This window comes from Neomonachus schauinslandi, chromosome 2 (assembly GCF_002201575.2).
Source record: "Neomonachus schauinslandi chromosome 2, ASM220157v2, whole genome shotgun sequence".
NCBI classification, from domain to species: domain Eukaryota; kingdom Metazoa; phylum Chordata; class Mammalia; order Carnivora; family Phocidae; genus Neomonachus; species Neomonachus schauinslandi.
In genome coordinates, this window is record NC_058404.1 from 138,581,265 (window position 1) to 138,592,744 (window position 11,480).

Below are 11,480 nucleotides of genomic sequence, written 5' to 3' on the forward strand. Positions count from 1 at the left end.
AATGAGTTCTAAAAATAATCTTACATATACAACAACAAATGCCTGAAGTCATTACTAGTTGTTAGGAGAGATGGGACTCCAAGCCAAACATAAAATATAAGTAAGTCAAGTTATTGGGGTAAGATCAACAGTTATACATTACTGAAAAATGATAATTGATGGAACAAAGTAAAAAGACTCTAACCTTACTCCACAAAATCCTAGAAAAATTATAGATTTAAATATAGAAAGAAAACCATAAACTAATGTAGAAGGAAATATAGGTCAATATTTGTCCAGTTTTAGTATGGGAATCTTTTTAAACATGGAAACAGATGAAATCAGCCAGGGAAATTAATAGTTTGAACTATATAAAAGTTTAATGTCAAAAAACATTAGGTTAGGGGCGCCTGGGTGGCTCAATCAGTTAAGCGGCTGCCTTTGGCTCAGGTCATGATCCCAGGGTCCTGGGATTGAGCCCCATGTCTGGCTCCTTGTTCCTTGCTCAGCAGGGAGCCTGCTTCTCCCCTGCTTGCCGTTCCCCCTGCTTGTGCTTGCTCTCTCTTTCTCTCTCTAGCTCTCTCTGTGTCAAATAAATAAATAAAATCTTAAAAAAAATTAGGTTAAAAAATAGATATCTAAATTATAATGTGTCACTAAAAAGTATGATAGACAAAGATTTTCTACCTTTTATATATAGAATACTTAAAATTTAATTTTAAAAAACCCCACTAAAACTCTATAGAAAAGTGTGTAGAGGACAACAACAATTACAGAAGAAGAAATACAATATATTAACAAGCATATGGAAGAAATGTTCATCCCTAATAATAATAACGATGAAAATGAAAATGACTCCAAATAAGTCTGAACTATAAAATTAACAAAGTTTAAAAATTATGCAAAATAAATAAGGCATGGTGAATGGTCAGCCTTAAATAGTTCAGTAAATTGATACTAACTACAAAGTGATTTGACAATATCTCTATAAAGCTTTATGATACATCTTTTGACTAAGCATTCTCCATTTTAAGAATCCATCTTTGGAGCACCTAGGTAGCTCAGTCGGTTAAGCATCTGCCTTTGGCTCAGGTCATGATCCCAGGGTCCTGGGATCTAGTCCCATGTTGGGCCCCCTGCTCAGCAGGGATTCTGCTTCTCCCTTTCCCTTTTTCCCCTCCCCCTCTGCTCATGCTGTCTCTGGCTTTCTCTCTCTCAAATAAATAAATAAAATCTTTAAAAAAAAAAAGAATCCATCTTAAAGACAAAATCAGAAATTTGGTTACTGACACTCCTTATTTAAACCTGGAGAGAAACACAGAAACCAATTTCCATAAATGGGAAATTCCTATGTAAATTATGACGATTTCCTAGGATAGAATATTATTTACATTGTTTTACAGCTTGCTTTTTTCACTTAATAATGTATCTTGAACATCTATTCCTACTAGTACATCAACTTCACTGTTGCATGTTATTTCACTATGTCGATGTATCATAATTTATTTAACCATTGTCCAGTCATGGGCACAGAGATTATTTCCAATGTTTAACTATTGCAAGGAAAAATGATTCTTTTAGGACTTTCATTGTTTCTAAGTTGATACACCACAAGGAAACAATATTCATTTTTTGACCACCTATTCAGTGCCACATTACATACATTTTCTTATTTAATCTCCACAAAAACATTTTGTGAAATGGTTGTTTTTACAGATTTTACAGATGCGAAAATAGAGGTAGGAAAGTGCTCAGAGAAATTAAGCAGTTTGCCCTAATCACAAAGCTGATAGGATCTATTTAGGTCCAGCTCATTTTACCTACTGCCCCTCTTAAACAGCTCTAAGCTCTGGCCTGAGTCCTGGTAGCTATTCCTGACACTTTCCTACTTGTTCCATTGTTCATCCAGCCCCTTCAACTGCTCCCAGGTATTCTGGAGAGTCCTTAGGTCTTTGTTTTCAAGTGGAATTCATTAAGAGACCTATGCAGGTCTTTCAATATCCTAAACTATTATTATACTACTCTGTGTGTATGGCCGTATGTGCATTTTTTTTGGAACAAATCCATGAAATTTTAAAATAAGTTGTATTTCCCAAAAGATTAAGAACCTATCCTCTGGAGCGGCCTCATGTGCTTGTGAAGTAGTTTTCTGGGGGTACCAAGTTGGGGCTGCCATTTGTTTGATTATGTTTTATACTGAGATATCCCAGCCAGCAATAACAATTGAGAAGCTGTCAACATAAGATTTTCCACTCTTGCCAATGGCCTTGATCACTGTTCATGCTATCATGTTCCATGTTCCAATAAATGTCAACATCCCTCAGTCTGCTTTGGGATTTCAGTGCCTCAGAAATTGTAAGCATCTGCTGGGGTGGTGAATGGTTAAGAAGGAGCCATGGGAGTTGTCTACCCATTCAACTATTGAGACCAGAAGAAATCATGCTCCCTTTGAATTAGAAATAATCCCTTAACTGTGGTTTTGCACCTGCAATGGCTCCATGCCTGATTCGTGGGTTTTCTGGTATCTGTTTCTTTGTCATTAGCTATCAGGTCTTTGAAATCATGGAGGAAACAATTCTTTTGTTTTTATTCATGCATTTCATCCAGCCAGGAACCTAACCTTCTACTCCGTCAGATACTCCTTGCCCTGACAGTGACAATAAATTTTGCAAAAAGGTGAGCATGAATTGAGGTGAAAACTCTCTTCCTCAAATTTCTCCTTTTTCATTTCCATCTTGGTCCTATTATACCTTTGGTATAATGTTTGATTACACTGCCCTTCTTGTTAGAAGCTTAAAGCAGCATTTTTTTGTTACGTATGTTTTATTGGGATATTTACTTTTTTTTCACTGCATATATTCAACTCGGATGGTAAAGGGTTATCACTTACACTTTCTTAGCACTGAGCACTGATATACAAATAATAATGCAAATTTTTATATTTAATTTTTTCTTTCCTCCAGCTCACCTTTCTTGTTCTACGCTTCATCTATGAGTTCATACATTGGACACTTAACAGCAATGTGCTTATCTCTAGGGGCTGTTCTGTAATACTGTATATAAAATTAAAATCAGTTTTTCAGGTCAAAAGGAGGGCACAGCATTTAAGTTTTAGGAGTTTTAATTCATAAAAGTCAAGCTCTGTTATGTAATTTTTAAGATATTCCTTAAGGCCATGGATTTTAGCAGCAGTTTGTTGAGTAAACACTTAATTTATATGTGGTAGACTTTCAGTTCAGGTATACCAGGTGATTGCCCAGGGGAGAAAATGTTTAAAAGCTTCTTAGTATGTGGGTGTTTTAGGGCTATAATCAACCAAACAGTCAGTAATTTGGGCAGTGAAACCAGAAAGTTGGCAAGGCCTCAGCTTTACTTAATAAGTGTGCTTGTGCCCCAGTTAAAAAGGCACATTTACAAGAGGCCTCCGAGGAAAATCTAGGAGCCAGAAGAGCGGTGTAGGTAATTCAGTGTCCTGTGGTCCATTAATTCAAGTTCATGGGGTTTGAGGGAACACTGTTGGAGACTTTGAAGAAACCGTATCTTTGCTTAAATGCATTCTATTCAGTATGGGCTGTTTGTTTGTTTGGTTTTCCTTAAATGTCCAGTAGGAAATACACCTGAACTCTGTAAAAAGGCAGATTTGTAAATTTGAGAAACTTCACTAGAAGGGCGGAGCTTCAACGGATTAAATTTGAATCATCCGCAGAAAGGATGTAGAAATGGTATGGGCCAAGGGGCACCTGGGTGGCTCAGTCGTTAAGCGTCTGCCTTCGGCTCAGGTCATGATCCCGGGGTCCTGGGATCGAGCCCCGCATCGGGCTCTCTGCTCCACGGGAAGCCTGCTTCTCCCTCTCCCACTCCCCCTGCTTGTGTTCCCTCTCTCGCTGTCTCTCTCTGTCAAATAAATAAAATCTTTAAAAAAAAAAAAAAAAAAAGAAATGGTATGGGCCTCCATTTTGAGAGGAGCAATTTCAATCCTGTGACAGGTTCTCTCGGATTTTAATGTAGTCAGTGAACTGGGAGGCAGCATTAAGGAGGCAATTAACACCTTTCCTACTAGTAGTGGCAAATACTTGGGTGGAGGTTTCTTGGGAGGAACAAAACAGAGAGGAGATATGAAAAAATACCACTAGAATCACTAGAATCAAAAATCACTAGAACCAAAAATTACATTTTTATTGGTAGAAGTTATTTTTAATTTTCAACTCTGTTCACCTATTCTTTTGCTCATAGAAAAAGAAAGTAGAATTTGTCTTTTTTTTTGTATCTGCATAATATACAATGATGACTCTATATTTATTTTAAAAAATAATAAAAATATTTTTCCCTGGATGCCTGGGTGGCTCAGTCAGTTAAGTCTCCTGGGATCGAGTCCCACATCGGGCTCCTTGCTCAGGGGGAGCCTGCTTCTCCCTCTGCCTGCCGCTCCCTCTGCTTGTGCTCTGTCTCTCTCTCTCTCCCTCTCTGACAAATAAATAAATAAAATCTTTAAAAATTTTTTTTCTCATTCACCCATGGACCTAACATATCACCATTACCCTGACACCCAAAGTCATCACCCCAAATTTCAGCAAAGAACCCCCAGGTTTAATTCACCTACCAAGGAGGGAAAAGCACCACAGTCAATTACTCTGGTAATTTTCAGCTAAAAATAGCATTAGCTCTACATATGTTTATAGTGCCTAAGATTCTAAAATATTTTAAAGTTAACCTCAAAAATTTCCAGGATTATTTTTGGCTCCTATTCATTTCTTTAGCAAATATTTAATATTCAAGTTTATTCATTCCACAGATGTTTACTGAGCATCTACCATATGCTAGCACTGGAATACAATGGTAAAGTGACCAGAAAAGGTTCCTGCCCCCTGTTTCAGTTTTTGCTTTATGAGTTTCCGTAGCATATATTGTTTCATTTCAGTTTCTGGACAAACCTACCTGACAAAGTGATTCTTGATGAGACCATGATAGCAAGAAAGGATACCACCACCCAACTCTGTAATGATCCACATTAAGTGAGGGAAAAAAGCGGCAGTTTACCCCTGGAAGCATCTAGTGTGGTCAGTCTTAATACTATGGAGGTTATCCAGAAGTCTTTGGTATACGGTCTGTACTTTCTTGTCTGTATAGTCTTAGGAATGTGTAATTTAGACTACTTACAATTAAAACTGTTGAATTAAAACTTGTTTTAGAGGAGCGAAGTTTGATTACTTTGTGGACATACATAATCTGTAAGGTGAAACCAACAGTTTATAAAGTATTACTAATTCACTAATAACAAAACAATAGATATCTAATCCAGCTAATCTTTAGGATCACCTGGGGAAACTTTTAAAAATACAGATTCCTGGGCCTCACCACAGACCAATTCAGCTTGAATCACTTGGGGGTGGAGTCTAGGGCTCTGTTTGGCCAGTGTGAGGAGAGAGGAAGGGAAGATGCTTTACTGAGTTGACTGAAATCACTCCTAATCAAGCCACTGTGGGTTGGACACTGATGAAGAGCTCTTATGATAAGTTTTCATTCCAAAGTAGCACATTTTTCTGTTTCAACAACTGTGATTTTCAAAAGGACAAGTCTGGATTAGGGGCGTCCTGTTGTACAGTCAGGAGTATGGATGTATAAAGAGAAAATAAATACATTCTGCTAAGTCAATGCACAGTCTGCATTATACATGCCTTCCAGGTTCTGTGACACTCAGGGTGAATCCAGAAAGGTTTATTCTATAATAGTGTCTTTTGTTTCACCAATTTCCTACATTTAATAGAAACCATGTATCTTTAGCATCCTTTAACATGTTTTTTTTTTTTGTTTTTTTGTTTGCTTGCTTGTTTATTATCAGCCATTTATCAAATGACTATATTCAAGCGGGTTTTATTAGACAAAGTAACAAAAAGGAGACTGTCTTATGGAATTTCATATTTTTCATATTGATTTTCTTTTGCACACCAATGAAGGTTAGCCAACAGATCATTAACTTCACCTCGTTTCAAAATGGCTTAATCAGTTTAGTAGTCAGAAATTCTAAGTCATGACACAAACGGTACAGATTCTCACTGAACTCTGCAGAATAGCAAAAAACTTACTAGATTTGGCTTCCACACTTGGAGTTCAATTTTCTCTCAGAATTTCTCTGCTATTACTCTCCTTCCTACACTTTGATCTCAACCCTGGTTGCACACTGGAATCATCTGGGAGCTTCTGAAAAGTACAGTTCCTAGGTCCTTCCACCAGGACCAATTAAATTAGAATCTTTGGGGATGAGGATAGGCGTCATATATTCTAAAGCTTCCATCTCTATGAGTGCAACTTCTAATCATCCTTCAAGTCCAGTTAAAAGATTACCTCCTCTATTATCACCTCTCTATCCCCAATGCTATCCTCTCACCATTCCCTCTCCACTGGCTTCTATCCCAAATCAAAAATCATCTCTTCTTCCACTGAATTCCCAAGGCATTTCTCTTTTTTGCAACATATCACTTTCTATTTTATACCGGAGTTATATTTTTTACATGCCTGTCTCCCTAAAAGTACTATAAGCTTAATAAAGGGCAAGGGTTGAACTCTTGCTCATCTTTAGATCCCCTATGGTGTCTCATAATAGTTACATTTAAGCTCCATTGCTAGACTCTACCAAGACTGAACTACGTGACTTTGAGTAAGTCATTAAACATGTTTGAGTCAATTTACTCATAAATAAAAAACATTTTTTAAAAGATTTACTTATTTATTTTAGAGTGAGAGAGCATGAGTGGGAAGTGCAGAGGGAGAGAATCTCAAGCAGACTCCATGCTGAACATGGAGCCCCATGCAGGTTTCAATCCCACAACCTGGAGACCAGGACTCAGAGACCACAATCTGAGCTGAAACCAAGAGTCAGATGTTCAACTGACTGTGCCGCCCAGGTGCCCCTCAAAAACATGTTCTAATTCAACAGTCTTAATTTTAGATGGTTTAAATTATATATTTCTGGGTTTGTACAAGGCTTGAAAGCACATACCAAAATTAAGATTTCTGCATAACCTTTAAAAACCTAAAATTATGGCTACACTAACTGTTCTCACTGATAAATTCTTGTAATTATTTTTTGACTTATTTGGATCAATATAGAATGAGGTGGCTATTCCCATTCTGTCTATCATTGCTATATCAAGTATCAGTGACATAATCGGCTTCTCAACTTTTAATTAGTGTAGTATTATTTTTGTGTGTTTGGAAGGAATCGTTCATTTAATCATTTATTTCATGAATACTTATTAAGTGTCTATTAACCAGGCATTTTTCCAGGTGATGGGCTCTCACATTTAGTGAATGGAAGAAGGGAGGGGAGAAAGCTGGTGCCATTAAAGAAGATTTTTCCTATTTTTAACTGTTCTATACAATCTGTCTCTCCAATTAGCAGATCATGAAGGTTTCAGACCACCCATATTATTCTAAGACTCAAGGAAACTCTCCCATGGTTAATGCTTCTTAAAAGCAAAAGAAAATACCTGCTTTTTCATTTGTCTAGATAATGTAGGGAGAGAGTGCAAAGTGCTTCCACTCAATCCTTCTAAAGATAATACACTGGAAACATTTTGGTGGGTGTGAATCATTCAGACAAGCATTCTTCACTCAAAAATAGAAACTAGCTTTATTTGTTCCAGATGTTATACAGCTGCAGGGAAGTTAAAGCCAGTGGTCCTGTTTTCAATGCAACCAAACTCTTATTGCATTTGGAATTTCTTAACCAATGAACTCATATTACTCGTTCTAAGATCTGCACAATTTTATTTTCCACTGTTACTGTTCACAGACAACTATGTTTCATGGGAACCACTTTTCAGAGTTAATGAATCTACATCTGTGTTGTACAGAGGAAAGACATGCTGTTTATCACAGTTTCCACCTTTCGTTTATCTTGACCTTTTTAAATTTTAAGTGTAAAATATATATTTTTAAAGATTTTACTTATTTATTTGAGAGAGAGAAAGTGCATGAGTGGGATGGGGAGCAGGGGAGAGGGAGAAGCAGGTTCCCCATTGAGCAGGGAGCCTGGCAGGGTTGGAACCCAGGATCTGGTGATCATGACATGAGCCCAAGGCAGGTGCCCAACCGACTGAGCCACCTAGGCACCCCAGTGTGAAATACTTCGAAGAGATTATGTGAAGGAAAGGAAAAGGAGAGTTGAATTGTGTTGTTCTTACAGTATTTTAGAGCACATTATGGTGTTATAAGTTATGGTGTTCATTTTAGGAAGAATTTCAAATAAAATTATTATTATTTTTTTTTTTTTAAAGATTTTATTTATTTATTTGAGAGAGAGAGAATGAGAGACAGAGAGCACGAGAGGGAAGAGGGTCAGAGGGAGAAGCAGACCCCTGCCGAGCAGGGAGCCCGATGCGGGACTCGATCCCGGGACTCCAGGATCATGACCTGAGCCGAAGGCAGTCGCCCAACCAACTGAGCCACCCAGGCGCCCCTCAAATAAAATTATTAATAAAAACATTAACTATAAAAATGTAATTCTTATCATTGTGCATTTGTAATTTTAAAAACCTGACAGCTTATTTTTTTATTCTTCTGTAGGTCTGTAAGAGATGCTGTATGGGTGCATGAAATATGAAAGGATCATGGCTCTTAGAAGAAGGTAAGATATTATGTAGATGTACATGCTAATTTCATATCTAGCCCATAAAAATTAACATATATGTGTTATATTTTGTCTGAAGTCAAATGTTTGAGAACACTTATGGTTTGAAAACAGAGTGCCAGATCTCTTGAGATTCTTGTCTTTTTAGGGAGAAGATTTTCTCCAATTGTGGTTCATAGATAATCTGTAGTAGAATCACACTGGCTGCTTGTGAATATATGTACACCTGGAACCAGTTGAGTCAGAATCTCTGAGAACTGGGGCTGTAGAGGGATCCTAGAGATCAGGAAATAGCAACAACACTCACATCTTCCATTTGTGAATGTGAAAACTCTGAGAAGTTAGGTGAATTTCACCAGGCCATGCAGTCAGTTAATTGTAAAGTAAGGCATAGAATTTTGTTTATTGATGCTGAAACCAGCATTCTTTTCCAGTAGGTCAGCTATAAGTTTTTATCTTCAAAAAGATAAAATTAAACGAAAAATTAAATAAATATAAGTATCTAAGTAATATCAAGTGTCCTACCCAATGATTCTTTTATAATTAATTCTTTTACTAATTCTTTCCTCTCATCACTAATTAACTAGACCTTTATTCTTTCTCCAGGATTTGGAAATACCTTTCCTTCAGAATCATCATGAATCTTTTGAATTGTAATGAAATTATAATCAAAACTCTTCTCACCCCCTAGGGACACCTGGGTGACTCAGTTGGTTAAGCGTCTGACTTCGGCTCAGGTCATGATCCCAGGGTCCTGGGATCGAGTCCGGCATCGGGCTCCCTGCTCAGTGGGGAGTCTGCTTCTCCCTCTGCCCCTCCCCCTGCTCCTTCTCTCTCTCCTTCACTCTCTCTCTCTCTCTTACTCAAATAAATAAATAAAATCTAAAAAAGAAAAAAACTTCCTCCCCCAGAGAAGAAAATGTTATATTTCATGTATTGAAAATTAAATCTTTGAAGTCTCATGATTAATTATTTAGGAAGTGAGTGGTTTAGTAAAGTTATTTAAACCATGTTCAAGGAACAGTTTGTATTCAATAATGATTCCACAAAGACTATTAAAAACTGTAATTCATGACATACGTTCTTGAAGTATGTATATGCCATTAGTTAAAACAGAACCCTAAAGTAGTTTAAGTGTGGTATCATTCAAAACTGATTCAAAAATTTATTTCAGACCTCTTAATGAAGCCATTAATAATTTTATATCTTTAGCCTTCTAAAAGTCTCTGTGAATATAATTAAGTTTCCTGTACTTTGCCTCAATTTTGACACACATTTGTGAGAAGGAAAGAGGCGCCACTAGAGAGAAGGTGTGCTGATATTTATCAATTCATAATAATTATGGCACAAATGATTTTCAGGTTCAGTCCTTCATTTTACTAATGAGAAACCCGAGACCAATAAAACAGTAGGGTTCTTTTTTTCTTAATTTTGGTTATTTAAGTAATCTCTACAACCCCACATGGGGCTTGAACTCATGATCCCAAGATCAAGAGTTGTATGCTCCTCCTACTGAGCCAGCCAGGTGCCCCAAGAGTAGTGTTCTTTTGAAGGAGATAATGTTGTGTCAGAAACTGCTAGTTGTCTACCCAAACTTCTTTCTCCCTTTTCCAGAACTTCTGATTTCAGTGAGGCATATGACCACCTGAACAAAGATTATATTTCTCAGCCTTCCATGTAGATAGATATGGCCATGTGACTAAGCTCTTGCCATGGAATATAAGTGAAGCTTTGTGTTGTAGCTTTTGGGAAACTTCCTTTTAAAGGCACTGGGGCAGGGGTGTCCTTTGCACTATTTGAACTCCGTCCATGAATTCTGTTTGAAACGTGGTTGTTTGGGCTGGAGATCTGTTTTGGTCCAAGAGGATGAGGGCCATTTTGGCTTAGATGACTGTGGAGCTGCCATCCTAATTTTGGACTGACAATTGAGCCTCATACATGGGAAAGAAAGAAGCTTCTATTCTGTTAAGTCATTGTGTTGGAGTTGTATCTGATTGCAGACAACAATCCATTTCTTACCAAGAATTTCATTTATTCATTCTTTGAGCACATAGTTTTGAGCAATTTTTATGAGCAAGAAATTGTACTAAGTGGATATGAAACAAAATCATTTTATTTTATTTTTTTAAATTTCTAAAAAGTTTTGGAAAAGTTTTTAGAACCAGACTCCCATTTTCCTTTGGTCCATCCTTGTCTCTATCCCAGGCATATCATAAAATTCCTATTTCTTTCACTGTGAAGGAATACTTTTCTTGACTTGGATTTTAGACTGTTGTTGTCATATGAGTAACATATTTTCCAAGAGTTAAAAAAAAATGCCTAAGCAACTCAAGCACATATTACTTTAAGTAAAGTTTTAACCTTTACCCCTAAACATACAAGTCATGATTAAAAGTCATGATGCAAACACAGTCATTGAAAATATGTAAGAGGTAAATATTTGTCCTTGAACAAATTCAAAATATCATGGGACGTGTCTTTAAAATATTTAAATAAAATGTATTTTCTAAGTTAACACTTAGAAATACACTAAGGGTAATATTATTTTCAGTGTTAGTCACATATAAAAAGGGATGTTAGAATTCTGGGAACATTTGTGAGGTTAGAGTCTCTCTTCTGTAAATGATTTATCTTCCCGTTTAGAGCAAAAAGTACTGGACATCCCCAGAATCAGAGCACACAAATGCATTGCTCACTGGCTCCCTGATCTAATTTGCTGGTAGGCTTGGAGAAGCAGTCTCACTTGTAAGTTCTATTTAAATTCCCCACAAACTCTTCCTTATTGATTTCTTTTTTTTTTTTTAAAGATTTTATTATTTGACAGAGAGAGACACAGTGAGAGAGGGAACACAAGCAGGGGGAGTGGGAGAGG

General features: G+C 36.9%; 1 protein-coding gene across 2 annotated transcripts in view; it reads right to left on the reverse strand.

The window, feature by feature from the left end:
- The window catches only part of CFAP299 (cilia and flagella associated protein 299), a 565,740-nt gene that overhangs the window by 7,484 nt on the left and 546,776 nt on the right, over positions 1-11,480 (reverse strand). The gene's annotated exons all lie outside the window — the stretch shown is intronic.